Source organism: Zingiber officinale, chromosome 5B, assembly GCF_018446385.1.
Source record: "Zingiber officinale cultivar Zhangliang chromosome 5B, Zo_v1.1, whole genome shotgun sequence".
Classification (NCBI taxonomy): Eukaryota; Viridiplantae; Streptophyta; class Magnoliopsida; order Zingiberales; family Zingiberaceae; genus Zingiber; species Zingiber officinale.
The window spans coordinates 76,797,272-76,825,208 of record NC_055995.1 but is presented as its reverse complement, the minus strand read 5'-3'; the positions used below and the strand labels follow the sequence as shown (position 1 = coordinate 76,825,208).

Genomic DNA, 27,937 nt, shown 5'->3' with positions numbered 1-27,937 from the left:
CCAAGCCAAGTCTTCACTGACTGAAGAGTAGGGATATCATTTCCATTGAGAAGTATGTCATCTACATACAATATGAGAAAGATGATTGTACTCCAATTAACCTTCTTGTAGACACAAGGTTTATCTTCATTTTTAATGAAACCAAACGTTTTGATTGCATCATCGAATCGAAGATTTCAGCTTCTAGAAGTTTACTTCAATCCATAAATGGATCTTTGCAACTTACAAACCTTTCCAGCATGCTCTGGATCTACAAAACCCTTAGATTGTGTCATGTACATATCCTCGAGTAGATTTCCGTTAAGAAATGCGGCTTTGACATCCATCTACCAGATCTCATAATCATAGTAAGCAACAATAGCAAGCATGATCCGAATGGACTTGAGCATTGCAACTAGTGAAAATGTTTCATCATAGTCTATACCATGAATATGTTTGAATCCTTTAGCCACCAATCTATTTTTATAGGTATACATATTTCCATCCATGTCAGTCTTCACCTTCAATACCCACTTACACCCAATGAGTTTGATCCCTTCAGGCAGATCAACCACAGTCCATACTTGGTTAGTGTACATAGATTCCATCTCGGATCTCATGGTCTCTAGTCATTTCTTAGAATATGGGTCCTGTACAACTTCCTGATAAGAGGTAGGCTCATTGAGACCAATAAGCTCTACATCACCATGGCCAGACAAGAGAAATGAATATCTCTCAAGTTGACGATGAATCCTATCAGATCTGCGTAGAGCATGTGCTACTTGAACAGGTTGTTGTTCCACAACTTCTTGTGGTATAACAAGATCCCGATCCACAACATCTTGTGGTACCTGTTCAATTTCTATCAAAGTGTCAGTGCTAATATCTTGAAGTTCTTCAAGATCGACTTCACTCCCACTAGTTTTTCTAGAAATAAATTCTCTTTCTAGAAATACACTATTCCTGGCAACAAACACCTTACCATGTGTGGGATTATAGAAGTAATATCTCTTTGTTTCCTTGGGATATCTAACAAAGTAGCACTTATCTGATTTGGGTCCTAGTTTATCTGAGACTTGTCATCGAACGTAAGCCTCACAATCCCAAATCTTCATAAAAGACATATTGAGACTCTTCCCTATCCATATCGTATATGGTGTCTTTATGATGACCTTGGATGGAACTCGGTTAAGTGTGAAAGCGGTTGTCTCTAGAGCATGTCCCCAGAAGGAAGTAGGAAGATCTGTATGACTCATCATTGATCGTACCATATCTAATAAGGTATGGTTCCTCTTTTCTGATACTCCATTCCATTATGGTGTTTCAGGTGGAGTGAGTTGAGATATTATCCCACACTCAACAAGATAGTCATGAAACTCTTGGCTAAGGTATTCACCACCTCGATCCGATTGAAGCATCTTAATACTCTTACCAAGTTGGTTTTGTACTTCATTCTTGAATTCTTTGAACTTTTCAAAGGATTCTGACTTGTGTCTCATCAGATACACATAGCCGTATTTATTGAAATCATCAGTGAAGGTAATGAAGTAATGATAGCCTCCTCTAGCTGCTATTCTGAAAGGGCCACATACATCAGTATGTATGAGTTCTAACAGATCATTAGCCCTTTTGCCATGCCCACTAAATGGAGTCTTTGTCATCTTGCGTCGAAGACAAGATTCGCATACCTCATATGATTCAAAATCAAAGGAGTCCAAAAGTTCATCCTTATGGAGTTGGGATATGCGACTCTCGTTTATGTGACTTAAGCGACAATGCCAGAGATATGTTCGGTTCAGATCATTAGATTTGAACCGCTTGGTATTTATGTTATAGATCATATTTTCAAAGTCTAGAACATATAGTTCATTTATCAAAGGTGCACTACAATAAAACATGTCATTTAAATAAATAGAAAAATATTTGTCCTTTATTATAAATGAGAACCCCTTCTTGTCTAAACAAGAAATAAAGATTATGTTTTTGGTTAAAGCAGGCACATAACAACACTCTTCAAGTTCTAAAACAAGCTCAATGGGCAAAGATAAGGAGTAGGTTCCTACAGTGATGGCGGCAACTCTTGCACCATTGCCTACTCGTAGATCCACTTCGCCCTTTGTTAATAATCTACCATTTCTCAGCGCCTGCACATTAGTACAAATGTAAGATGCACATCTGGTATCTAATACCCATGAAGAAGATATTGATAGATTGACTTCTATAACATATATACCTGAAGCAGAAGTCTCACTTCTCTTCCTTTTCAATTCCTCTAGGTACACCCTACAGTTCCTCTTCCAGTGGTCAGTCTCACAGCATTGGGAGCAGATCCCTTCCTTAGCAACTCCACCTTTGGGTTTCAGTGCATGAGCCTTGCCCTTGCCTTTGGCTTGGGTCTTACCCTTACCTTTAGACTTCCACTTGCCTTTGCCCTTATACACCATCAAAATAGAACCAGACTTTGTCTTCTTAAGGTTGAGTTCAGTAGTTCTCAACATGCTCAACATTTCAGGCAGTGATTTTTCAATTTCATTCATGTTGTAGTTCATGACGAATTGACTATAACTATCGGACAACGATTGCAAGATAAGATCAGTGGTCAATTCTTGGCCTAGTAGGAATCCCAACCTTTGTAGATTCTCCACATACCCGATCATTTTGAGCACATATAGCCCAACGAGACTTCCTTCTTGCATTCTGCTTTGAAACAGTACTTTAGAGATCTCAAATCTCTTTTGCCTTGCTTGTCCTTGATACAGTTGTCTAAAATGTTTAATCATATCATAAGCATCCATATTCTCATGTTGCTTCTGAAGCTCAGGGTTAATGGTGGCGAGCATAAGGCATGACACATCTAATGCATCATCTTGATGCTTCTTGTAAGCATCCCTTTCAGCTCTAGTAGCAGTAGCAAGGGGTGCTTCAGGAATAGGTTGCTCTAGGACATGCAGTTTTCGTTCTTGTTTGAGGACTATTCTCAAGTTTCTATACCAGTCCAGGAAATTAGCTCCATTGAGCTTGTCCTTATCAAGGACATATCACAAAGAGAGGGTATTTATTGTACTTGATGACATGGTAATCTACAACAGAATAATGCAGAACTTAGTATCATATATTGATCATTTAATTAGGCCTTTAATTAAATGATTCTCCCACTGAATTCTAAAGCTTGATAGGCGCAAGTCTCAACTATCTCTAAACCCAAAAGTAAAGACATTCAAGTGGGACAAGATCTATATTATACCTCATCTTGAGTTAGCTTTGGCTAATCACCCAAGACTTGTATAAATTAGGTAGGCAACGTGTACCAATTGGACAAGATCCACATTATACCTTAGCTTTTGGCTACCATATCCGTGGGGCCGACACTAGGGGGGCCACTAAGGTAGCGGATCTACCTTTGAGTTAGCTTTGGCTAATCGCCCAAGACTTAGTACAACTTAGGTAGACAACGTTTACCAATTACATCCTATGTAACTCTTGTATCCTTAGGTGAACAACACTGTTTGTTCGTTTTCCCATCTTATGAAATCCATTTTATAATTTATCTTGAGTTAGCTTTGGCTAATCACCCAAGACTAGTATAATATGATTTACATCTTATGGGATATGTCTTTAAGTTCTCAATATAATTGAGGTAACTTAATTAAGTTATACCCAAAGTTCAATAGTCGGACATCACAATTGTCCAGTCACACTCTACCAAGATAAAACGAGCCACTTTGCTTTGACAAACCTGACTACAGATGATCGAGGTAGTAGTGAGTACCAAACTTTGGTAGGCATATGTAAATGACCTAATTACGATAGCTACACATGCAACACATGCATCATGGCATATCATGGCATATATCAACATATACACAAGTTTAAACGTGACATGATTATGACCCCTATAAACTACGATTTTCTCAAGCCAATGAGAAGAGCAATAAGTCAACCTAGGTCTAAGTCGCTTCTCCAAGCGCTTCCTTGGTTGTCGTGTGTTGTTGTCCTTCATTCCTTTTCACCCGTCTTCTAGAAGACTAACTCTTTCTAATTTTGTACATTACAAAATCTAAAGAAACTCGAGTTACATTCGAGTGTAATCTAATTACAACAAGAATAAAGGAGATGAAGGCACGACATGCAGGTCGTATTATAAATTACAACATTACACACATCCAATCACATTGAGGTTAAAGGGTCATAACCATGCACCATGTCATATATATTCATAATATTTTATGACATAAAATTTACTATGATTTCATCAAACAAATTATGAGCTGTAATGCCACGATGGTTCCGCAAACAAAATTTATTTTTGCATACTCGTTTATGAGTTGCTGCTATACCCAAGACCCTACTACCCACAATACCAACTATGTTTCGTTCTAAACAAAACATCTCTAGCCGAGACCTTGTTGGTCACACACCAACTACGTTTTGTTCCCAACAAAACACCCATTTGGGTCAAGACTCAAGATTTGGCCGAGACACAAAATCTGGCCGAGAGTCTTGTGTGGTTGAAACTCATAAGGTTTTGCAAATCACAATAAACCTATCATGCAATTTCTATATCATATATAAAAATTCTAAAACTTAGCATAGCCCTTCGTAAGTGACTCTGATACCACTGTTGGGATCTAGCCGCGCCAAAGACGCGAAAACGCAGCGGAAAAATTACTAGATCCTCTTTATCCAGCAGATCCATGCGAAGGGAAGAAACATTTTCTATTCATAATCTATACTAAGCTACGTGATAGGATTATACCTTTGTTGCGTGCCTTTCGCAATCCCGACAGTAACCTTTATTTAGATGCAGATCTCAGCACGTTCAAGCGTCCGCGCCTCTATGGTATCCACACAAACATATCCTTCGTTCGTCGCACGAACGAAGCCTTCGGAGAAGAACCATCTTCTTGTGCTAGCAAGAAGTATGATTCGGCCAAACATCAAGAATCGGCCATGGAAGGAGGAGGAAGAAGATGGAATCTCAAGAGGCACATTTTTCTCATCTAATTCATCTAATGAAAAATAAATGACAAAAACCTATTTATATTCATCCCATGAATACCAAGGGTCTTTTGTCTTTTTGTATTCCTCTTAATGGGTTGGATTTATTATATTGGATTAACCATTAATCCAATAACCCAATAAGTCTAACCCATTGAGTCTAACCCATTAATCCAATGTGTCTAATTCGGATTAGACTCAATTCAATAAGTGAGTTCATTTGAGTCTAACTCAATTAGTAACCAGAAGGCCTAATCATCTCATGATTGGGTCTTAGGGCTAATTACTAACAAACGACAGGGAAGGTCTGCAGGGCAGTAGTCCAGAGCGACAGACCAAAGCGGCAGACCAGAGCGATAGGGCATGTCTGCAGGGCAGTAGACCAGATCGACAGACCAGAGTAGCAGAGCAGGTCTGCAGGACAGTAGACCAGATCAACATACCAGATCGACAGGGCAGTCTTAACAAATCAGGTCTTGATCTGCCAAAACGACAGACCGGGCGAGTAGACTGGCCGACCGGGCGGATGAAGAGATCTATCGGGAAAACTGACCGAGGCCTGCGAGAGTCGTAGTTTCCTTGAAACAGATTCGCCCACCTCCGGCTGTGCTTCGAGGCTTACAAGGGTCGTCTGTTTCTCAGGATACAACGATCGACCGTGAATCCGACCAAGCACTGGTGGTCACGACGAACTGAGTGACACTCGATTGCTATCACGGGTACTCAGCCGAGTAAGAGTTGCACGACAAAGGAGGAGGGAAAAAAATGGAGAGTCTTTGCTTGCTTTCTATATCTTTTTTCTGCCTATGATCGGAGCCTCCTTATAATAGGAGCTCGGATCAATGACCAGAGTTAATGATCTTAATGGTCATTATTAGCTGAGCAGTGAAACGACCACCGTTTCACTCATTATTACTCGGCCGATTTTATTCTGCATTAATCTCAAATTTAATGCATCAGTTTCACAGTAGCAAAAGATCTACGTGACAAAATATTGATTGTTCCACTTGGACAAATTTTGCTCCGACCGGTTCGGCATTCGTGTGCACAGGTCGTGCATTTGCACCTCCCTTGCGCACCCACACATGAGAGAGAGTCTCTCCCCATGCATTTGTTCACATCCTCAATGTATGTGAATCAATATAAAATCAACAAAAATGTCTTGAAACTTTCAATGTGAAACTAAAATTTCATTCACAATAAAGTCTCTTTTCTCTTTCATTTCTTTTCCATTCACTTATTCAACTGAAATAGTTGGCAATGTACAGTGCCCCATCGGGTTTAAACCCGGTAGATGATGATATCCAACTTGGTGGAGCTACACATGGATGAACACTATAACCATCAACATTATAAATTGTATTATTCCCATTTTTTTAGATAATAAAACTAATGATCATTAGTTAACAAGAACTCCATTTTCACATCAATTTCACTTCTGGAAAAGGTAGACTTCCTTTCCCGCATGTATTGTGATAAAAGTAGAGCTACTTCACATATTGTCTTATGCAGATCAAATTGCCATCGAGTTGGATCTACAGTGTCTTCCCAGCACATCGTAGAAGCAGGACTACGCAAACCGTGGATGAAATGAAAACACTGGGACTTGAATCTTGATATTTGATCTCGTCCGGAAGCTGAGTCGGACAGAGGCGGGCTGCGCTGTCGCTGGTGTTGACGGAAAGTCGTTGCGAAGCCTGCTCGATCTGGCACCCGCCGGAAGGGCTCACACGAGCGGATGACGGGGGGTGATGACGGAGATGATGAAGTAAGGACCTGCACACACTCAAACGAGCCGCCTCACGTTAGAGACCAAGAATCAGGGAAAAAGTCCCCGGGTTAGGCCCTCCGACGCTCAAGTCAGGTACTTTTTCCCCAGAAGCACAGAGAAAGGATGAAAAGTAAAAGACGAGTGTGAAAAGATGAGTGACCGTACCTGCGTAAGGGACAAAGCTTCCCTTTTTATACTACAAGGAGTGCTGCTGGAGTCTGACGGGTGTCAGGGAATGTCGGATGTCAGGCTTTATCTAGCGGTGAATGACACGTGGTGTCCTCCTATAGGTCTAGGAAGGAATCAGCGGGTGGTGAGCACCAGACCGTTAACATATTCTCCGACAGACAGTGATTATTCCCTGACAGGTTGTTAAGATTCCCTGGCTTGCTTGTCGTGTAGTGTATGCTTGCCCCGATCTGTTAACCCTGGACTGGGTCCCTATGCTTGCCGGCCTCGCCCTGTGGGGTGTAGACCTATATTTCCTAACCTGCGTTTGCCGCTTCACAAATCCAAATCAATACACCCAGCCCTGCCCTGCGTGCCCTGTCTTGTGAACTCCTGACCTGTCTTACCTTGTATCGTGACCTATATGCCTTGGTTTGGTTCTGCTTATCCTGCGTCCCGACCTGTATGCCTCCATCCGATTCCGTCTGTCCCAACTTGTATCCTTAGCTTACACATTCCGACCTGTACGTTTCAGTTCCTGTGTTATGTACCGCAAGACTATAAGTCCTGACCTGTATCCTTGGTTTGCACATCCCGACCTGTACGTTTTGGTCCAGGTATCCTGTGCCGCAAGGCTATAAGTCCTGACCTGTATCCTTGGTTTGTACATCCCGACCTGTATGCTTTGGTCCAGGTATCCTGTGCCGCAAGACTATAAATCCTAACCTGTATCCTTGGTTTGCACATCCCGACCTGTACGCTTTGGTCCAGGTATCCTTTGCCGCAAGACTATAAGTCCTGACCTGTATCCTTGGTTTGCACATCCCGACCTGTACGCTTTGATCCAGGTATCATGTGCCGCAAGGCTATAAATCCTGATTTGTATCCTTGCCTCCGAGTTCCTACTCGACGCGTAGGTCTAATCTCGGACTGCCACTTGTGCCTGACCAGGACCATCTGGTAACTTGACCCTTTGATCTCCACGTAGGCCAGATTCTTGACCTCCATGTAGGTCAGACTTTTGACCACCACGTAGGCCTGATTTTTGACCGACACATGAGTTTGACTTCTGACCGCCACGTGAGCTTGACTTCTGTCCACCCCAAGGGCTTGACTTCCGACCATGTCCACTATCCAACTCTACTATCATGTACCGTATCAATATTGCTATTGAATATAGGTTCACCTGATACAAGGTCATCGAGAAATTAGTCCGTGTACTAGAGTTCATACTAAATGCTTCAAACTTCGTTTGCAAGAAAACAGATTCATTCATTCAAGCAGTAATTACTAATAGAAAGAAGACCATATTGTTCCCTAAACATAGCAAAACTGTTATTCGAACTATTAAGTTACAGAAATTCATCTTTTGAAACACATCATCTGCTAATATAATCAGATATCTATTCAGATAGAACTCTGCTTCTTCACATCTCTGCCATTGATTGTTTTGTGATACATGCTACCCACTCAAACCCCCACAATTTTTAATCAGTGTGAGAAGTATAGGCAACAGATTTAAAGCTCATCAGCGATTTCAACATCAAATTTTATCTTTCCATCAACCATTTCTAGTAGCAACATTCCAGAAGTATAGGCGACAGATTTATGTGCCAAAGAAGATCTCTAGCACTATATAGCCCATCACCCCCTTACACCAGTCAGTGAACCATGCTCTTCTCCTTTAAACACAGTTTTGCAAGCTCAAAATCAGCTATCTTTGGATTGAATTATTGATCAAGTAAGGTGTACTGAGGTTTAATGTCAAGGTGAAGGATGTGCTGATCACACCCATCATGAAGATATTCAATTCCTTGAGCTATGCCCAGGCTTATGTCATGCAATTGTGTCCACGAGAAGATGCTGCTTTTGCTCCCTTCCAAAAATATATACTTAATTAGTGATTTATTTGGCGTGAATTCATAAACAAGTGCTTTGGAAGATACTTGAACACAGAATCCCAAGAGCTGAACAATATTTTGTGATGTATCCTTCCAATTGTGGCTATCACTTTAATGAATTCTTTTCCATTGGCAGTAATATTTCCAAGAACCTCAACGGTCACCAATGATCCATTTTTGTAGCTTTCTTTTGTAGACGCTGCCATACCCACCTTGCCCTAGCTTCTTCTGAAAATTTGTAGTCATTTTCTTGATTTCAGAGGAGTACCGCATTGCTTTGTTGAATTCTATTCCTTTAGAAATCTTTCAAATGTAAAGTTTCGCTTTCCATTCTTGTGCTCGCATAGCATTTTGCAGATGGGTAATGCAACGAGTTGCCATTGTTATCACAAAAGCAAGAAAGCATAATCCTGCAGAAATCAAAGAATCTATGATTAAAATGGTTAGTATCAATCCTAAGAGTCAATCATAAGTTGATAGACTTAAAACATATTGTTTCATATTTTATCAATAAAAAATAATATTTTGGTTATTATATTTGCTTCATGTTTGTGCTAGCTAAATAAATATAATAATGTCCTAGCATAGTAGGGTCTAATCTACAGCATATCAATTGGTTGAATTGATTGCGGGAAACTGTCGATATATACAGTGACGGATTCAGGAATTCAAACATGGAGGAGCGATTTTTACGTGGAACAAGGGGTAGTATTTTCTATCTCCACCAGTAGAACCCCATACTATTAGGGATTCCATTACCGGCAAGAGGGGGCGACCGCCGATGCCGCCCCCCATCTTGATTCAGCCCTGGATATATATATAGAACACTACTCTTAAATATTCTTAGTCAAGTGTTAATAAATAAGAGCAATATTAATGCGTTAAAACTAGCATGTAGGTCAACTGATCACAAGTCATGGATATAAGATATCAAATTGAGTATATATTAGAGAATATGTAATGAATTGACCCGCGAGAAGTTTCATGGATCGTTATATGATTGTCATAAACATTCTCATAGTGACTATTAGTATAAATAGTCATTGGACCCGAAGTCACTACGGTTCCCTACATAAGGAGTTTAATTTGACATCGACAAACGTCACCGGTAACAAGGTGGACTAAAAAGTCATTCACTAGTATGCAATAAGCTATGCAGAGGGATATGAGTGATGTAGATGAGATTTGTCTCATCCATATAAGGGAAGAAATATCTATAAGCCCCTTGATTAAGTAGGACTACTGAACTACATGACCATGCTCAAAGAAATCAATATGAGAGATATTAAACTTATTTGATTAAGGGAGTCTACTTAGAGATCAAGAAACATATAGATTGATAAGTGGATGATACAACTTATGTCTCATGAATCAATCTAGATATCAAGGACAAAAAGAATGAGTTATACGAGATAATGGTCACATTGCTAGACATCACTCATTGCTTGTGTATCTAAAATAGTTTTAGAAACACTGTCAATGTTATGAGAACTTAATAGGTCACACATAGAGAGCATGTTGATTTAGAGATAGGTTTATTTTATGTTTCAAACCTTAAGCTTATTGGATTAATAAGCTAATCTAATTGGGTTTTGGACTTATTGGGTTAATGGGTTAATCCAATTAGATCTTTAAGGTTTATTGGTTTAATAAGTTAATCCAATATTCTTATTCTTTCTTTTAAGCCCAACCGAACTAGAAAGCCCACTACAAGAAACCCTAATGATTAGATTTTCTTTTTGATCTTCAGCTTAAATAGTCATGATCTTTTTAGGTCTTCCTGCCCCTCGGTCCACCCGACCTACTAGGACTTACTTACTGCCTAGTGTCTGGTCCTCTTGATCCGAACATAGGAGCCCCCACTTTCTTTGTTCAAGGTCAATATTGTACTCACATGGCTCAATCAGACCATAACTCTTGTGCACAGTCGGCGGTTAAACCTTCTGGCAGTCCGGGCTCTGATACCAATTGTTGGATCGAAAAAGATTTAGATATCTCCACAATGGTATGATATTGTCCACTTTGGGCCTAAGCTCTCGTGGTTTTGCTCTTGGACTCTCCCCAAAAGGCCTCATGCCAATGGAGATATCTTTTTCTCTTATAAACCCATGATCTTTTCCATGTGTTTTCAATGTGGGACTATGTTTGCAACCTTGCAACCCCAACAGTTTCTTGTTGGATTGCCACCTTAAATAGTCATCTCTAGCAAGAAAGAAAATGTGTGTGAGACTCTCCAAATTTCTGAGTTTGTGGGATGAACGAAGAGCGTGCTCGTGTGGATACCATAGAGGCACAAACATTCTAATCGCGCTCAGATCGTACTAGCAGTCTTGCAAGAATTGTTCATGCATCAAAGGTAACAATCCTATTTGCTAGAGTAGTTACAAGAGTAGTTTTGCATTCACATGTATCTTTGGAAGGATCAATTTCCGCTGTGTTTTTTAATTTGTTTTTCTCTATACATCCTAACGAAAACATAGTAATGATAGTGTACCTACAGTATAACAGAAAAGGGAACAACAGTTGGCCAATGGTCAAATTCTTCGCAACAACATGAAAACTACCAAAAGAAAATATGATCATAAGAAGTGAAATTTGACCAAAATATTCTGAGTTGATGTGAAAAAGAGAAAACCAAGTTGTTTTGGGGTATGTGGAAGGAAGAGAACAAGCTCGGCTTAAGGCATAAGCCATTAAGGCCTATGCCCAGGACCCCATCAAAATTGGGGCCCATTAGTATTAAAAAAATTTTAAATAAATTTAATAATTAAAATTTAAATCCGGACAAGTACCGCTATTGGATTTTAAGTAAAACTTTTCATTTTTCTTGGACAGTAATTAACAACATACATTCCAACGACAACAGTACTTTACTTAATTATATATTAATTGTAATTATTATATTCTTTTACAATCCTATATAAAGCTATCACTGAGGAATTTTATTTTATTTCTTAACATTCTTCTTCTCATATTATATTCTCACTTGTTCTCTCAAATATCATCCTCTGTATTTTTTTTGTCCCTCGTCACCTTGTCGGTGATTCTCTCAGTCTCAGAAGATGTCCTTCGCCTTCCTCGCTCGCCCGGTAATATTTTTTCGATCTTTTCTTCTTTTTTGACATATTTTTTATTGTTCTGTATAAATAATAAATTAGGAATGAAATGAGCCCAAATATTGTTGAAAAAAATAGATTATTAGCAATTGTATGAATTTTTTTTCCCATTTTTTCTTTTCTTCGATGCAAGCAAATTACTACCAACACAAACCTGATTTATTCACTTAAAAAATCATAAAATATGATTTATAGATTTTTAATACTCTTTAAGTGCACTTATCTGATTTATTATATACTTGTTAAGTGCAGTTTATTATAAACTACTTAAATTAATCAATACAAATCAAATTTAATATTTTGTATTTTCTTATTATATTTTTGCAAGTAATAGTCGAAGTTTGAAATATCATCAAATTAAAATTACATAGTGATCCTGTCTGAATGCTGAATCAACGGACACTGGGCACGAGGCGCTCTCCGACTGCTGACGTGGATCTTCGACTGATGGCACGAAGCTCCGTCGAACCTGCACAGAAGTCGGGCCGGGAAGGGGTTCCCGGCGTCGACCCTCAGACGCTCAAGTCAGGCGAAGCTCAACAGAGAAAAAGTGGCTCCAAAACTCGTAGAATGCGTACCTCAGGCGAAGGATGAGAGCCTTTATATAGGGCAGCGAAGAAGCGAATGTACACATATCGAGGTATACACGTGTCCATGGCCCATACCCTAGTAAGGGCTTGTCAGTGAGCTTACCTAACCCATACTGCTACAGTCCAAGCATGTCCTCGATGGGACAGCGGAACCACCTGTCATAAGATTTGGAGTATAGCCTACACGTGAAACATACCTGCTGTCAGAAAAAGATGTCCCTTGTCCCTTTCCCTTTTACTCCAGCTCTGGCGTCCAGCCGGACAGCTCCCTCAACATCCGACCGGCCATATGCGGTGGTTTACTTGGGGAGATTCTCCATCACGTGCTTTGTGGAGACTATTAGCAGTATGTTCCTTATGGCTTTGGCTGAGCGTGCAGTCCGCTCGGCCCTGCGACCTTCTCCATTGAGCGCCGGAACCCTGATTTCGACAGGGCGCCTTTAACCATCAGCCGAACACCCGGGCGGTCGGCCAGCCGATCGGACCCATCCCTCTCCGGACGTTCGATTCCATCGGCCGGCCGGCCGGCCGGTCGAACCCGACCCTCTCCGGATGGACAACTGCCACTTTGACTTTTCCGTGGCGTTGACTCCACAGGACGGGGTCCCCTGTTCTTACTACCGGATCACTTGCCTCCCCTTCAAGTCTAGTCGAAGGAGGCGAATAGTCCGACTGACTGAACAACGAAGCTAGCCGAACGGCTCCTCCGTGCCAGTACCCTCCGCTCGGCCAACCATAGAGATAGCCTTAAGCGAATCAACACTGGCATTCACCGGATCTCCTCGTGTTCTGCGCCAATCTTCGACATTAAGGTTGAGCATGTTTCATTAAATGCTCCTAATGATTGAATGCCACGTGGAACACTGCCATCAGCGTACGGCGGCGGTGGCATGGTGTTTTGATGTGATCGAAGCAATTCGAAATGGACGGCTCGATGCATGCTTTGATTCCCGTGACCTGGATCCGACGGTGGAGACTGCCCGACCTCCACCCTATAAATCCTTCGTTTAATCCGCCGCTGCCTCATTTCTCCTCACGCGTGCCCCCAGTTGTTCGTCTCGTTTTAGAGCTCCGGCGATTCCGCTTCTGCTTTCCGACGAGCTCCGGCGTCTTCTTTCCGCTCCTTCTCATCGTAAGGCCATCTTTCCTTATTTCCGGTGCTTTCCTTACATTCCTTTTCCATATTTTCATCCTCGGGATATCCTTTCGTTCGCTGTCTTCCTCCTTTTGCCTCTGCCTTTTTTATTTCTCCCGCTCGGCTCATGGCTAGTTCTTCTCATCCTGAAGACCAGTCCCTCGGCCCATGGTACACTACCATGCAGTCCCGATTCGAACAGCGGGACTTCGATATTTTGACAGACAATTTCGAAATCCCAGAGGATTTCGAAATTCGCTTAGCTGGTCCTTCCGCTCGGCCTCACAGGCCGCCGCGCGGAGCCTTCTGTGTCTTCCGCGACCAATTTACCGCCGGTCTGCGGTTCCCTGTACATCCTTTCATCGTAGATGTTTGTAATTTTTTCGGTGTGCCGCTCGGCAGTCTAGTACCCAACACCTTTCGTCTCCTCTGCGGTGTTGTTGTTTTGTTCAAGATTCACAACATCCCCCTCCGACCGGAGGTCTTCTTTTATTTCTACTACCCCAAGCAAGCCGAGCCGGGCACCTTCATGTTCCAAGCTCGACCCGCCTTAGTCTTCTTCAATAAACTACCTACTTCCAATAAGCATTGGAAGGATTATTTTTTCTACATCCGTATGCCCGATCGGGCCAACTTCCCGACTCAGTGGCAGGTCAGCCTACCTCCCACTCCCGAGCTGAAGAAATTCAAGACCCGACCGGACTATCTCCACGCTGCGAATATACTAGCCAGTCTGCGACTTGACATCAACAAGCTTCTTCACGAAGGAGTGATGTACATCTTCGGCCTGAGTCCTATACGGACTCCTCTTCCGACCGGATTCGGTAAGAATTTTGCTTGGGCATTTGCTTTAATTGCTAACTGATTTCTTTTCTTTCTCCTGCAGCTGACATCGTCATGGATTCGGTGATGGCCGGCGTTCTGAAGAGAAAGGCGGCGGCGCTAGAGGCCGCGGCGGCCAAGGAAATGGAAGCGCTGGGTATTCAGCCGGTCGGCTCCCATGAAGGAGAGAGCGGAACTCAAGCTGAGTCGGCCGCTCAAGCTTCTCAACAGCACGTGGCCAGCGGAGCCATCTCTCCCGGAGAACCAACTGCCCCTGAGGAAGGTTCCGCTCGGGAGGAGGAGCAGCCTCTGCAAAAGAGGCGCCGAGTGGAGACTCCCCTGCGGTCGGCTACCTCAGCTATCCAACCCTCCGAGCGGGCCACTGCCACCGCTCGAGGCAAGGCGGCAGAGGCCGAAGCCATTTCGTCCGACCGGACGCCTTCTGAATGGGACGAGTCGGCCGCGCCAATCGAGGCTGTTCCGATCAGCACCCTTCCGCCCGTTCGCCACCCAGTCCAACGCTCGACCATTCATTCGCAGTTTTCTGCGCCGACTTCTGATCCCCTCCTGACTGCCGGTCGGACGACCCACGGCCTTGGCCGCACGATTCGTGTCACTCTTCATCTCCCAACTGAAGAGTTGCTGCCAGAGGCCGACCAACCGACCGCGCCCGAGCACACTATCACCCTGAAGGGGCCTCTCGCCGAGATGTGGGCCGACGCTCGGGCACGCGTCGCCCTGATCCCCATCGGGAATCTGGCTAACAGCCATATGCAGCAGGCTACGGGGGTAAGTTTGTAATCTACCAAGTTTTGTCTTCCTTCCTCCCGATCGGCCACTAACAGCTTCTAATTCTTCTCGTCAGAGATGGGTAGAAGAAATTGCGGTTTCCAATCGCTTGCCCCTGGTGGATGAAGAGCTGTGACAACTGAAGGCAGCGGTTGGTCCGTCCGGCCTTCAGGGCCCCTCCTATTCCGATCTGCAGAAGGAGCTAAAAAAGGCCCAAGATAGGCTGATGGTCGAACAGAAGAGAACAGCCGATCAGGCTCATCATTTGGCCGAGCTCGAGCGACAAGTCAAGTCGCTCGATCAAAAATTTACCCTGGCCACCACTTGGAAGAATACGACCATTTCTGACTTGGAGAAGAAGAATGTGGAGGCTCGAGGCCTGGAGCTGAAGGTCAAGGAGTTGATGGAGCAGCTCGACCAAGAGAAAGTGAACCGCTCGGCCGACGCCACCAAGCATAAGGACGAGCTGACCACTTTGCAAGAATCTCTTGCTGCAGCCCAATCGGCCTTCAAAGAGTACCAAGAGGCTGAGCCGAGTCGGGTTGCAGCTTTAAGACAAGGCTACATCCGCTCGGCCGACTTTTCGGAGAAAATCTGTGAGTGGATGTACACCGCCTTTGATTTGGCAATGACCGCCACCATGACTTATCTGAAGTCGAAGGGCCTTCTCCCCGAGTCCGCCTCTATTCCGGCCGGCGACTAGGTGGCTCTTCTGGATAACATCCCCAAGACCCTTTATAATTATATCGAGTAGTTTCTGTAATTGAGCCACTGGATGTCATCTCTTTTTGTAATTAGGTCGCTCGGCCTAAAGTTTTAACTTTAATGCAATGTTTTCCTTGTATTTGCTGCCTCTTTACATAACTAAATTGTGTGTTTATCCGCTCGCCCATTATTACTTCTCGTGCTCCCGCTCGGCGAGATATACCATGTCCCTCTTTCAAGATGTTAGAGCTCGTTTTCAAGATGTCAAGTACCTTTGGATACTGGGCCAATCGGAGCGTGGAGACGGTCGAACGGTATCGAAATCGCGTACCTCGGGACACTTGCCGTACTTTTTATTGCTATAATCCGCTCGGACGTTTATAGACGCCGGCTCGTCTCTCGATATTTAACGTCGGAACTCGACGGTCTTCCGCTCGGACGTTTATAGACGCCGGCTCGTCTCTCGATATTTAACGTCGGAGCTCGACGGTCTTCCGCTCGGACGTTTATAGACGCCGGCTCGTCTCTCGATATTTAACGTCGGAGCTCGACGGTCTTCCGCTCGGAAGTTTATAGACGCCGACTCGTCTCTCGATATTTAACGTCGGAGCTCGACGGTCTTCCGCTCGGAAGTTTATAGACGCCGGCTCGTCTCTCGATATTTAACGTCGGAGCTCGACGGTCTTCCGCTCGGAAGTTTATAGACGCCGGCTCGTCTCTCGATATTTAACGTCGGAGCTCGACGGTCTTCCACTCGGACGTTTATAGACGCCGGCTCGTCTCTCGATATTTAACGTCGGAGCTCGACGGCCTTCCGCTTGGACGTTTATAGACGCTGGCTCGTCTCTCGATATTTAACGTCAGAGCTCGACGGTCTTCCGCTCGGAAGTTTATAGACGCCGGCTCGTCTCTCGATATTTAACGTCGGAGCTCGACGACCTTTTTTAAGGCTAACTTCAATACAGCCGCTCGGCGAACCCATTGGCCATCCTTTGAATTAATTTTGCTTCCTGTATTACAAGGGTACGGGCGACCAAAATATATGCAAAAATAAGTTACATTAGTGCACCTTTCACCCTGCCCGATAAGGCTGGAGATGATTCGCGCTCCACGGCCGGTCCAGCTGGTGCCCGTCTTCATCCTCCAAATAATAAGCGCCCGAGCGGAGCTTTTCAATAACCTTGAAGGGGCCCGCCCACGGTGCCTCCAGCTTGCCGACGTCGCCAACCGGCTTGACTTTCTTCCGGACAAGGTCGCCGACCTGGAATGATCTGGGGATTACGCGGCGGTTGTAGTTTTGCTTCATCCGCTGCCGGTACGCCATCAGTCGCACGGATGCCTTGGCTCTTTCTTCTTCGACCAAGTCCAGCTCCATGTTCCTCCGCTCGGCGTTGTCCTCATCATAATTTTGGATCCGAGCGGATTCGACGCCGACTTCAACAGGAATGACTGCTTCGCCGCCATACACCAGGTGGAAAGGCGTGACGTCCGTCCCTTCCTTTGGAGTCGTTCGGATGGCCCATAAGACGCCTGACACTTCATCCACCCAACTTCCTCCCAAATGGTCGAGCCGAGCGCGCAGGATGCGAAGAATTTCCCGATTGGCTACTTCAGCTTGACCGTTGCTTTGGGGATAGGCCACGGACGTGAAGTGTTGCTCGATGTCATAGCTTTTGCACCAGTCCTCGAGCAACTTCCCGGTGAATTGCCGTCCATTGTCGGAAACCAGTCGGCGAGGGATGCCGAACCGACAGATGATGTGTTGCCAGATGAATTTTTTGACCATCTGTTCGGTGATCCTGGCTAGCAGCTCGGCTTCCACCCACTTGGAAAAATAATCGACCGCGACTAGCAGAAATTTCCGCTGCCCGGTCGCCATCGGAAATGGACCAACAATATCCATTCCCCATTGATCGAACGGACATGAAACTGTTGATACCTTCATTTCCTCTGCCGGTCGGTGGTAGAAATTATGGTACTTCTGGCACGAAAGGCACGTCGACACGGTCCGAGCGGCGTCTGCTTGTAAGGTTGGCCAGAAGTACCCGGCCAGCAGGATCATCTTAGCTAGCGATCGTCCGCCCGGATGCCCTCCGCACGATCCTTGATGTACTTCTTGGAGGATATAAAACGAGTCCTCGGAGCTCACGCATTTCAACAACGGGCGTGAGAAAGCCTTCTTGTAAAGCTGATCGCCGATGAGTGTGAACCGACCGGCTCTTCTCCTTAGCAGCTGGGCTTCATTCTGATCGGACGGTGTGACGCCCGAACGGAGGAACTCCGTAATGGGTGCTCTCCAGTCGCTCGGAAACGTAAGGCCTTCCATGCGGTCGATGTGCGCCACCAACAACACTTGTTCAATTGGCTGCTGAATGACGATCGGCTTTATTGAGCTCACGAGTTTGGCCAACTCATCGGCCGCTTGATTTTCTGCTCTGGGTATCTTCTGGACAATAACTTCTCTAAAATCGCCTTTAAGCCTTTCAAAGGCTTCAGCGTAGAGCTTGAGTCGAGCACTGTTGATTTCGAAGGTACCAGAGAGCTGCTGAGCGGCCAACTGGGAATCCGAATGAAGCGTTACCCGACCGGCTCCCACATGTCGTGCTGCCTGCAAGCCGGCTATGAGGGCCTCATACTCTGCCTCATTGTTTGTAGCTTTATAATCCAGCCGGACGGATAAGTGCATCTTCTCTTCTTGGGGAGAGAGCAGTAGTATTCCAATCCCGCTTCCGAGCCGAGTGGACGACCCGTCCACATATATTCTCCACATAGCTTCCGGCTCCGATTTTTGCACCTCAGTCACAAAATCGGCCAAGGACTGCGCTTTGATTGCCGAGCGGGGCTGGTATTGGATGTCAAATTCACTTAACTCTGTCGTCCATTTGATGAGTCGCCCGGATGCTTCTGGATTCAGTAAGACACGCCCGAGCGGGCTATTGGTTTTGACAATAATGGTATGCGCCAGGAAGTACGGGCGAAGTCGCCGAGCGGCGAGGACCAAGGCAAAAGCCAACTTTTCGAGCCCAGTGTAGCGAGATTCGGCATCTTTTAAAATGTGACTAAGGAAATACACCGGCTCTTCTCCGCTCGCCCTCACTAGTGCCGAGCCGATTGTCTGCTCAGTCGAGGACAGGTAGATACAAAGTGGCTCACCCGCAACCGGCTTGGCTAATACCGGGAGCCTCGAACGCCCGGTCGCATTCTTCGTCCCAGTGAAATTTAGTGGCCTTGCGCAAGATTTTGAAAAAAGGAAGACTCCGGTCGGCAGTTTTGGAGATGAACCTGGACAGGGCAGTTATCCGACCGGTCAAACGCTGCACTTCCCTCGTATTTCTTGGGGGCGGCATGTCTTGTAGAGCTTTCACCTTGCTGGGATTTGCTTCAATACCTCGCTCGGTCACTATGTAACCCAAGAATCGTCCTCCTTTTGCTCCGAACAGACACTTCTGGGGATTTAGTTTAAGGCCGTACCTCCTCAGTGTTCGGAAAGTCTCCTCCAAGTCTTCCAAGAGATCGGCCGCTCGGACGGATTTGATGAGAATGTCGTCCACGTATACTTCTAGGTTCCGCCCGATCTGCTCTTTGAACACTTTGTTCATCAGGCGCTGATATGTGGCTCCCGCATTTTTCAATCAGAACGGCATCACCTTATAGCAATAGGTGCTGTCGGCCGTCACAAAACTGACTTTTTCTTGATCTTCACGGGCGAGCGGCACTTGATGATAACCTTGGTAAGCGTCGAGCATACATATTAATTCGCATCCGGCCGTAGAGTCCACCAGCTGATCTATCCGGGGTAGAGGATAAAAGTCCTTCGGGCAGGCTTTGTTGAGATCCCGAAAATCTATGCATACTCTCCATTTGTTGCCCGGCTTGGAGACTAATACTACATTCGCAAGCCAGCTCGGGAACTGCACCTCGCGAATGTGGCCGGCCTCCAAGAGTTTTTCTACCTCCGCTCGGATGATGGAATTCTGCTCGGCGCTGAAGTCCCTTTTTCTTTGCTTGACTGGCCGTGCGTCCGGTCGGACGTGTAACTCATGCTGCGCTATACTTGGTGAAATTCCGGGCAGCTCATGTGTCGACCAGACGAAGACATCATGGTTTCTCCGGAGGCATTGGATCACCTCCTCTTTCTGCTTCGCTTCCAGGTCTGATGCGATGAATGTCGTGGCCTCCGATCGGGTCGAGTGTATCTGCACTTCCTCTTTTTCTTCATAAATTAAAGAGGGTGACTTTTCAGTGATGGCGTTTACCTCGATCCGGGGCGCCTTCCGAGCGGAATTGGCTTCTGCTCGAACCATCTCGATGTAGCATCGCCGAGCTGCGAGTTGATCTCCCCGTACTTCACCCACTCTATCCTCCACGGGGAACTTGATCTTCTGATAGAAGGTGGAGACGGCTGCTCGGAACTCGCTAAGCGCCGGTCGTCCCAAAATGACGTTGTAGGATGAGGGCGAGTCGACAACCACGAAGTTTGCTGTACGCGTCCTTCTGAGCGGCTCTTCTCCCAATGAAATAGCCATCCGGATTTGTCCGACCGGAAGGACTTCATTGCCCGTAAACCCGTAGAGGGGAGTTGTCATGGGTAGCAGCTCGGCACGATCAATTTGAAGTTGATCGAACGCCTTTTTGAATATTATGTTGACCGAACTTCCTGTGTCAACAAAAACGCGGTGTATAGTATAATTCGCTATTACCGCTTTGATGAGGAGAGCGTCGTCATGTGGCACTTCAACTCCCTCCAAGTCTCTGGGCCCGAAGCTTATCTCGGGTCCGCTCGCCCTCCCATGACTGCAGCAGACCGCATGAATCTGGAGCTGTCGGACGCTCGCCTTTCTTGTGCGGTTGGAGTCTCCTCCGGTCGGCCCGCCAACAATAATGTTGATCTCGCCTCGGGAAGTATTGCTTCTATTCTCTTCTTCCCGAGCGGATGGTCGAGACCGTTCTCGTGACTTTCGGCGATTCTCCTGCCTTGGTTCGCGTCTGATCGGCTTCATGTGCTCTCTGTCGTCTGTCGACTGAGGGAGACCGTCGGCCGCCATTCCGGGGCACGGGATGAGCCACGAAGGGAAGACTTCGACAATCCCTGGTGTTGTGCGTATCTGTCAGGTGGAAGGAGCAGAACATCGGGGTCCATTTCTTCTTTAGCTTGGGCCGGGCGACAGCTACTTCTTGCACGTGGGACCTGACATGGGGGGATCGGATTGCTTCGGCTCTCGGTCCTCTGGGCGGCTGATGAGCGGCGTGCTGTTTCCGCTCGGCAGGAGGAGCCCGCTCGGTTGGGGTTTCTTTTTTCCTGGCCGCTTGCGCTTCTTCCACGTTGATGTATTCGTTGGCCCGGTGTAGCATATGATCATAGTCTCGGGGCGGCTTTCGAATGAGCGATCGGAAGAAATCCCCATCCACTAGGCCTTGTGTGAAGGCATTCATCATGGTTTCCGAGGTGGCCGTTGGAATGTCCATCGCCACTTTTTTGAACCGCTGGATGTAAGCTTGGAGCGATTAACGAGCTTCTTGCTTGATGGCGAACAGGCTCACGCTCGTTTTCTGGTAGCGTCGACTGCTCGCAAAATGGTGGAGGAAGGCCGTTCGGAAATCCTTGAAGCTCGTGATGGATCCGTCCGGCAGCCTCCGAAACCACCGTTGAGCCGACCCAGAGAGGGTGGTGAGGAAAACCCGACACTTCACCCCATCTGTGTATTGATGCAGGGTTGCCGTGTTATCAAACTTACCCAGATGATCATCTGGGTCGATTGTCCCATTATACTCGCCGATCGTCGGAGGCACATAGTGCTTCGGCAGAGGATCTCGTAGAATAGCCTCTGAAAATTGGCGATTAATCCTCTCGGGCGATGCGTCCGCTCGGGGGGCTTTCCCTTTTCTGTCATCTCGTCTAGGCATTTCGTCCGAAGAAGATCCCTGATCTCTATGAGCTGCTGCGGCTTCAGGGGTGCGGAATAGGGCTCGATGAAATGCAACGGTGGCTGGCGGTGCTTCCGCTCGACCATCAGACGCTGACGTTGCTTGCTGCTCCGGCCGCTCGGCTGTGGCTTTCTGTTTTTGCTCCACAAGCTTGGCGGCCCTTATCTCGATCAGAGCGTCGAGTTCCTCCGTCGAAAGCATCACCGTGTGTTGTCGTCCAGCCTCGTCCATTGTTTCCGTTCGGATGCAGGAGCGTTCCCACAGACGACGCCAAATTGATCCTGTCAGAATGCTGAATCAACGGACACTGGGCACGGGGCGCTCTCCGACTGCTGACATGGATCTTCGACTGATGGCACGAAGCTCCGTCGAACCTGCACAGAAGTCGGGCCGGGAAGGGGTTCCCGGCGTCGACCCTCCGACGCTCAAGTCAGGCGAAGCTCAACAGAGAAAAAGTGGCTCCAAAACTCGTAGAATGTGTACCTCAGGCGAAGGATGAGGGCCTTTATATAGGGCAGCGAAGAAGCGAGTGTACACATATCGAGGTATACACGTGTCCATGGCCCATACCCTAGTAAGGGCTTGTCAGTGAGCTTACCTAACCCATACTGCTACAGTCCAAGCATGTCCTCGATGGGACAACGGAACCCCCTGTCATAAGATTTGGAGTATGGCCTACACGTGAAACATACCTGCTGTCAGAAAAAGATGTCCCTTGTCCCTTTCCCCTTTACTCCAGCTCTGGCGTCCGGCCGGACAGCTCCCTCAACATCCGACCGGCCATATGCGGTGGTTTACTTGGGGAGATTCTCCATCACGTGCTTTGTGGAGACTATTAGCAGTATGTTACCTTATGGCTTTGGCCGAGCGTGCAGTCCGCTCGGCCCTGCGACCTTCTCCACTGAGCGTCGGAACCCTGATTTCGACAGGGCGCCTTTAACCATCAGCCGAACACCCGGGCGGTCGGCCAGCCGATCGGACCCATCCCTCTCCGGACGTTCGATTCCACCGGCCGGCCGGCCGGTCGGACCCGGCCCTCTCCGGATGGACAACTGCCACTTTGACTTCCTCGTGGCGTTGACTCCACAGGACGGGGTCCCCTGTTCTTACTACCGGATCACATAGTGTAAATCAGGTTTTATTGTTGATTTAATTCAAGGTAATTTTTTTCAATAAAATAGTAGGGACTTCCATTTTATTTTTAAAATTATTTTAATATAAATATGTCTTTGAAAAAAATATGATTATGGATATATAAAACGTATGAAAAAAAAGAAAAATAGAAGAATTTATTCAATCTCAAAAAGTTGCACTTGATAGATTTATTATTTATAATCAAAATCAAAACTCAGAAAATAATACAATTAAAAATTTAAATAAAAAACTAAGGAGGCAGATCCTCTGGTCCGCAAAGGCTGGACCAGTGACTGGTCCAGCCTTTGCATTGGTGGGGGCAATGACACTGGTCCAGCCTTTGCATTGGTGGGGGCAATGACTCCCCACCTGTTAACAGGTGGGGGATCTCAAAAAGTTGCACTTGATAGATTTATTATTAATAATCAAAATCAAAACTCAGAAAATAATACAATTAAAAATTTAAATAAAAAACTAAGGGGGCATATCCTCTAGTCCGCAAAGGCTGGACCAGTCACTGGTCCAGCCTTTGCATTGGTGGGGGCAATGGCTCCCCACCTGTTAACAGGTGGGGGCCATTGCCTCCCACCAATCCCCTTGTCCTGGTCCAAGAGCGGACCAAGACAAGGGGACCAGAGGATCCCATCCCAAAAACTAATTGAATTTTTACCGGAAGATAATATTTTAGGAGAAAAAGAAATCTATCAAGAACTTTCTAATGATTACAATCGAATTTATCAAATATTAATATTGACGAAGAAAATACTTGTAATTCAGAAGAAGAAAAAGGACTTAATAGATTACGAAGATAATTTTTTTAATAATATTGATGAAACTATTATTCAAAATATATATAATCCAACACAATGAAAAAATATAAATACAAATTTAATAGATTTATTAATTGAAAAGGGTCCAATTAGAGAAATCAATATTTCTTTTCTAAATGATGAAAATTCTAGACATTTTTCTATGATTCATTACATTTTAAAATTGTCAAATGGAGAAAAACATGATAAAATATGGTTAATATATTCAAAAGAATTAGATAAAGTATTTTGTTTTTGTTGTAAATTATTTAGTCAAAAATCAATTACAATTCAATTAGCAAATGAAGGATGTTGAGATTGAAAAAATCTCAGTGTCAAGCTTAAAAGTTATGAAACAAGCTATGAATATATTATAAAAGTTAGAAAATTTATCAAGATAGTAATGGAAATTTTTTAGGTTAATTGAAATGATTACAGAATTTGATCCTATAATGCAATAACACTTTAAACTTATTCAAAATGGTAAAATTCATAATCATTATCTTGGTCATAATATACAAAATGAGTTAATAAATATATTAAGAAAAGAAGTAAACAATATTATAATTAAAAAAAATAAAAGAAGCAAAATACTTTTAAGTTATATTTGAATGTACTCCCGATGTAAGTCATCAAGAATAAATGTCTCTTATATTAAGATGTGTAGATATTTCAACAAGTCCAATCAAAACTAGAAGAATATTTTATAGAATTTTTAAAAGTATATGATACATATGAAAATGTCTTTTTGATATGCTTATTAATATAATAAAAAAAATGAACTGGATGTAAATGACATAAGAGGACAAGGATATGATAATGAGGCTAATATGAAAGGTAAATAACAAGGCGTACAAAAGAGATTGTTAGATATAAATTCTAGAGCTTTTTATATACCATGTGATTGTCATAGTCTTAATTTAGTACTATGTGATATGACCAATTTTTATCCTAATGCTATAATATTTTTTGGGTGTGATACAATGTATTTACCCATTATATTCTTCTTCTACAAAAAGATGAAAAATTTTATAAGACCATGTTTCTCATTTAACTCTTAAACTATTATCACAAACACGTTGGGAAAGTCATCTTGAAAGTGTTAAAGCAATAAAATATCAAGCTCCACAAATAAGAGAAGTTTTATATAAACTTGCAGAAATTAGTGATGATCCTAAAACAAAAAGTGAATCAAATTTTTTAGCAACATATGAGTTTGGAAATTTTGAATTTTTATTAGGTATGACTATTTGGTATGATATATTATTTGTGGTTAATACTGTTAGTAAATTTTTACAATATAAAGATATGAACATTGTTATTGAATTAGATCAGTTAAAAGGTCTTGTTTCTTTTTTTTTTAATGATTATAGAGAAAATGGATTCATATTTGCAGTGATTTCTGCCAAAGAGAATGCAAATAAAATGAATATAGAACCAAAATTTCATGAAAAAACGTGTAATTAGAAGAAATAAATAATTTGATGAGAACAAACTTTCACCTAAAGAATCTTTTAAAATTAATTACTTTAATTATATTATTGATCATGCTATTTCTTCACTTCAAAGTAGATTTGAAGAATTTAAAATATATGAAGATAATTTTAATTTTTTATGTGACATAGAAAAGTTAAAATTGAGTGACGCTAAATTTTTAAAAATAAAATGTTCAAATCTTGAAACTTTTTAACACATGACATGTTATATGATATTGATGGTTTAGATTTATTTTTAGAATTAAAAGTTTTAAAAGAAATAATAAATTTAGAATTAAAAACCGCACTTGATGTATTAAACCTTACAAAAAAAATTAAATTCTTTTCCTAATGCATGAATAGCTTTTAGAATATTATTAACTATACTAGTTAGTGTTAAAGAAGTTTTTCAAAATTAAAATTAATAAACTCTTATTTACGTTCAACAATGTCTCAAAAAAGATTAAATAATCTAGTAATTTTATCAATTGAAAAAAAATTATTATCAAAACTTGAATATAAAATTTTAATTAATAATTTTGCATCTCAAAAAGCTAGAAACTAAATTTTATATAAAAATCTATTTTTAAATTAATATTTTATTTTTAAAAAAAAAATTAAACCCGCTATTGTTGGTCTCAAGTTCGAATGAAAAAGGGTGAGGGGAAATTTTATTTTTTAAAAAATTATTAAAGACCTAATTTTTGGAAATTTTATTTTTTAAAAAAATATTAAAAACCTTTTTTTCCTCATGGAACCTTGAGACAGCCCTGGAAGAGAAACTTGGTGCACAGAGTGAACCAGAAAAGGGACGAGGGAATGGGACCAAGGAGAGAGACATATAGTAAACTGCAGAGGTATAGTGTATAAAAAGGAATATGTTACAACAATGGACTAAAGAGAATTTCTCAGACAACATCCAACAAAAAGAAATGGTACTCTGATGGATTTGTTAATCTGACCTCTGTGAGTTCCACTACTATCTGAAGGATTGATTGCACAATCAGTGATATTGCTTGTTTCATTAAACCTATAATCTGAGGCAGTTTCTATAATTTAGTAGATCCCATGCTTAAATGATGCCTCCCAAGTCACCATCAGTAAGCAGAAAGTTTTATGTTGTGATTACTTCACAAGAAAATGATGATAATTGTACCAAAGAAAATTCAGTACTATCCAAATAATAATAGCCAGGAATGTTGCTTAAACATGGGATAGGAAGAAAATTACAGAATCGATGGATGCATCTGGTGAACAGTTGATGAGACTATGAGACCATAAACTCCCAAATGTAGGGACATATCCATAAGTTGCATCTCCAAAAAGATGGAGGGGGTGAAGTTGAGAACTTAAGATGTAGAAGCCTTATGGAGAGGCACCCATAAGGGTTGTAGAAAGAAAGCAATTGATCATAGTAGCTGATTCTCCTTACTACTAGCCCTTCATTAGATGGAAAGCTGAGGACGACACAGTTTTCCTGACAAGAAAGCTCAAAACCATGCAGCCCACAGGACTGGAAAGGGAAAATTATCAGGAGATTCTCACTGCTGCCACATCTTGTTACTGAGCCCTCATCCTCACTTGGGATTTCTTGCATGAAACAGCAGAAGAGAATGCTGATGATGAGGAAAATAGAGAAAAGATCCGTCATTTATGAAAGACTTTCTGGATCCGACAAAGCTCTGATCAGAAAACTGAAGTTGAAACCTCTTCTAAGAAAATAACCACATATAAGCATGGTGACTTTCATTCAAAAAAAAAAAAGGCTTGATGACCTATAATACAAACCTAATTGCGTGGGCAGATTGCTTGCTCAAGGAAGAGCAAGCAATCTGTTGACCATTTAAATTCTGTTTTCATGGAAAGGCCTAATCTTTTGCAATTTAAAAAAAAGTTTGTAGAACTCTAACCATTGGAGATCCATTAAAACCACTCAATGCTGCAATAATTGACCTAGTAGACAGACATCACTCTCACCGAACATAAAAAATTGTGATTGAAACCTTCAAGCGATATCTTCTATGTAGAAGGTCATAAATGTTACCCTACTCGCATTCAATAGCTGTGCTTTCTTCCTCCTAGTGACCAAAAAAAAAAAAATCAACTCTTTCCGCCGTCACTGAGACTATCCAAGCTATTACAGCAAACTCCAGCAGAAGCTCAATTCAAATCGGCAGTGTCGAATGGCCCTTACCTCCGACGATGTTTCCCGGCGCCCTTGATTTCGCCTGCACCTCTATCCTCACCTCGTCGGCTTCACAGCCTGTTCTTCGTCCGACGGCATCGCTCGCATCGCAAGTTGCTCGCCGGAGCAGCCGCGGGCCGTCATATGAGCTCGGCTAACGGCCCGACATCAAGCGGATGTTACGGAGCGCTAAATGGGCTTACGTAATGGTCCATTAGTAGTCAAACAGGCCCATTAATGATAAGGTGTCCCTCAGTTGTTGCACTTTGTTTTTGTTAACTCCAACTTTAGTTGGCACTTAATTTGAGTTAGATTCATTTTATTTAATTATTTATTTATTTTATATTTTTAATATTATTGTATTAACTAATAAATTTAATATTATAATTTTTTAAGAACTTATTTACAAATTTAATCCATAATTTTTACTCACGA

General features: G+C 43.4%; 1 long non-coding RNA gene across 1 annotated transcript; it reads right to left on the bottom strand.

The window, feature by feature from the left end:
• Nucleotides 1–8,178: 8,178 nt before the first annotated feature.
• On the bottom strand, nt 8,179–27,782 carry LOC121984585. Its single transcript, XR_006112952.1, has 3 exons — nt 27,512–27,782; nt 27,321–27,395; nt 8,179–9,227 (listed from the first exon to the last, which is right to left on the bottom strand). It is a non-coding gene; the product is annotated as an uncharacterized LOC121984585 (long non-coding RNA).
• Nucleotides 27,783–27,937: the final 155 nt, after the last annotated feature.